The following is a 3,376-nucleotide window of genomic DNA, read 5'->3' on the forward strand; positions in this document are numbered from 1 at the left end:
CAGAAAAGATCAAACTCTCACCCTTCACAGATGATATGATCCTAAATCTGGAAAATCCCAGGGACTCAACTACAGAACTCTTAGAAGTGATCAAGGAATACAGCAGCGTCTCAGGATATAAAATCAATACTTACAAATCAGTAGCTTTTATATATGCCAATAACAGTCAAGCTGAAAATATAGTCAAGGACTCTATTCCTTTTACAGTAGTGCCAAAAAGATGAATATCTGGGAATTTACCTAACAAAGGACGTAAAAGATCTCTGTAAAAAGAATTATGACACTCTGAGAAAAGAAACTGTGCATTTTAAATGAGGAAGGCATAGGGAAAGAAATAATGGCTGAAGATGTTTACTCTGGCTAAAGTGATTAAACATTTAGCCAGAAAAATGTTGGTCCTTTCATTTCCCATCAGAGACAAAGAATGTGGTTCCATTTTCTTTCTTAAGATCAAATGACTTGGTCTCAAACTCTTGGCCTCAAGGGATCCTCCTGCCTCAGGCTACCAAAGTGCTGAGATTATAGGCATGAGCCATTGTACCAAGCCTCCCCCAAAATCAAATAACTTCAATGAGCATGTTTGTAATGTTCTAGATTGCTTCTTGGGTACAGCATTCCTACTTCTCCTATTTGGATAATATGAAGAAACACAATAGCAGGGAGACAAGCACACATTTAAACTACTGGTTTTAAACATTGTTGTTTCTCTCATTCACTTCTAAATCATGAGTTTAATATCCTCTCTTGTGGTGGAAAGTAGAGACTCAGAGGTGTCAGATTTTGGCGTCTCACTAAAATCTCTAGTTTTTAATTTTTAAATAGACGCTACCCTGAGTCTCTTCTAAGCTCTGGGCTGGCTGGTTCTGGCTTTATGTGTGCTATTGTCTTCCTTAGCTCTGGAGTTTCAAGCCCTTGCACCAAAGTTAGGGAAAGGGATTGCCATTCTCCTCCTAGCCCCAGCCCAAAGTCATTACTCAGACAAGATGTGATGAAGAAACATTGCCTTTGGAGGAAGATGTACCAATTTGCCAAAGAAAGGAATGCAGTTCTGGGACCTCCTAGCTACAGGATTATGTAAATCACTCAACACTAGTAAATTTGAGGTTATTATGAAAGTCAATAATTCCATTTTTACCAAAGCTAATTAGTCTAAAGAAAATGGTGACAGAGGCAGTATTCTACAACTCCTTAAGTGGTAGCCCTGGAAGACTGGCACCAGAGAGATGGTTGTAAATATACTCATCCCACCTGGGGCAGTGCCTGTGGCTTAGAGAGTAGGGCGCTGGCTCCATATATTGAGGGTGGCGGGTTCGAACCTGGCCCCAGCCAAACTGCAACAACAATAAAAACAATAGCCGGGCATTGTGGCAGGCACCAGTAGTCTCAGCTACTCAGGAGACTGAGGCAAGAAAATTGTCTAAGCTCAAGAGCTGGAGGTTGCAGTGAGCTGTGACACCATGGCACTCTACCAAGGGTAACAAAGTGAGACTCTGTCTCTAAAAAAAAAAAAAAAATGAATAAATAAAAAAAAAATAAATATACTCACCCCTAAGATGTAACATGTGGATAACTAATATTTATAATATTCTTACTATCTTCCAGACTGTATTCTAAGTGCTTGGAACAAATTAACTTCCCCACTGGAACAAATTAACACCCTGACTGGAGGGCATTGATTTTTATTCTCATATCATTTTTACAATGAGGAAACTGAGGCACAGGGAGGTTCAATAACTTTCCCCATGGTATGCACTAATTTTCAAGATGTGACTCTACATGTAAGGACACTGAAATGCTGAGAAGTAGCCCAGGTATGATGAAATCGTTAGCTTAGTCACTGAGTTAAATAACAAGAATTCTCCCCTTTGATTTGTAGGTACGAAGAACCTTTGCATTCCTTCCTGTGGGCTAAGAAGTGAAGTTTCTCAGGCCGCCTCCTCTTACCTACTTGATAGCCTAAAATCTGGGATCTCAGAACCTTGAATGTAGTCACGGGAGGTGTTGCACTATTTCTATGATTTCAAAGAGCATAAAAGAAATTATTCATTTAGGGGCAATAAAACAATATGGACTAATGAGTGTATAAAAATATTTTTTGCACTTGTCTAAAACTGTATATATCATGTTAATGTAATAATCTAGTTATGTGGATCAGACACTTTACATGGCCATTGTGTGTTTTTAATCTTAAAAATGGGTAACGTTATTATCCTCTACACATAGTTTAGATAAATCCTTCTAAGCATGGAGACCAAAGTTTGGAATGAGGGCAAGATAGAAATGGACCTTGGGGGTGAGAAAATGAGCACCTAGTGGCCTGTGCATAAGAGACAAGTGCTAATAGCCAACAAATTGCAATACCGTACACACAAAGGATAAACCTTTGGTTCCAAAAGAAGACAGTGCCTCCTGGCTATTATTCTTCCTTACCTTGACTTTTAATCTGCTTTTATTTTAGACACCTGTGACTGTATTTTTACTAGCATCTCGGGGTTCTTTGCCAGCAAAACTTGCAAAATGTAACCAGGGGGGTGAATTGTCAGGTACACCCCTCCCTAAAGAAGCATCTCAATGCCAAACAGAAATGCCATTTGTATCATCTGCTGTTTGGATTTTCTAAGCCACCAGTCCATTTGAGAGAATTACTGAGTTTTATCTATGTATCAGGTGCATAATCATAAATTGTAGAGCCAGTTGGATTGTTCTGTTTTTATTCCATTTTTGAATAAGTCATCACATTCATGAATTATACTCTGAGAAGTCTCTTTCTCACTTCTGTCCTTTCTTCTATAGGATATCACTCTTATTAATTTTCTTTATATTCGTATGTATTTATGCATATGGTAATTTTCTTATTGATTTCTAGTAGCTGTTTCCATATTAGTAAGATTATCTATTGTTTTGTCTGTGGTATGAGTTGAAATATTTTACTCAAATTGTTATTTATTTTTTAACTTTGCTTAGTTAATTTCTTCTCCCGTACTATAGAAGTTGTTGTTTAATATAGTTGAATTTATCAAACATTAATTTTGTACTTTCTGGGTTTTCAATCACAGTTACAAAAGCCTTTTGCTACTTCAAAGAAGTCACTCAGACTTTCTTCTGGCGCTTACAAAAACTCGTTTTATCATGGAAAACTTTAAGCATGTACAAATTAGAGAAAACAATATAATAGATCCCAAGAACCCATCATCCAGCTTCAACAATTAGGAATATTTTGCCAATCTTGTTTTATTTATTCTCCTACCCATATTGAAGATATTTAAAGCAAACTCCAGCCATCGTATTATTATTTTCTTCATAAGTACATCCATATGTATCAATAACATGAGGACTTTGAAAAATATGCCCTCTGTACCAATAATTCCTTAAAATT

The sequence above is a fragment of the Otolemur garnettii genome, unplaced genomic scaffold (genome assembly GCF_000181295.1).
Source record: "Otolemur garnettii isolate 467f Iridium unplaced genomic scaffold, OtoGar3 scaffold00064, whole genome shotgun sequence".
In the NCBI taxonomy this organism is placed as follows: Eukaryota; Metazoa; Chordata; class Mammalia; order Primates; family Galagidae; genus Otolemur; species Otolemur garnettii.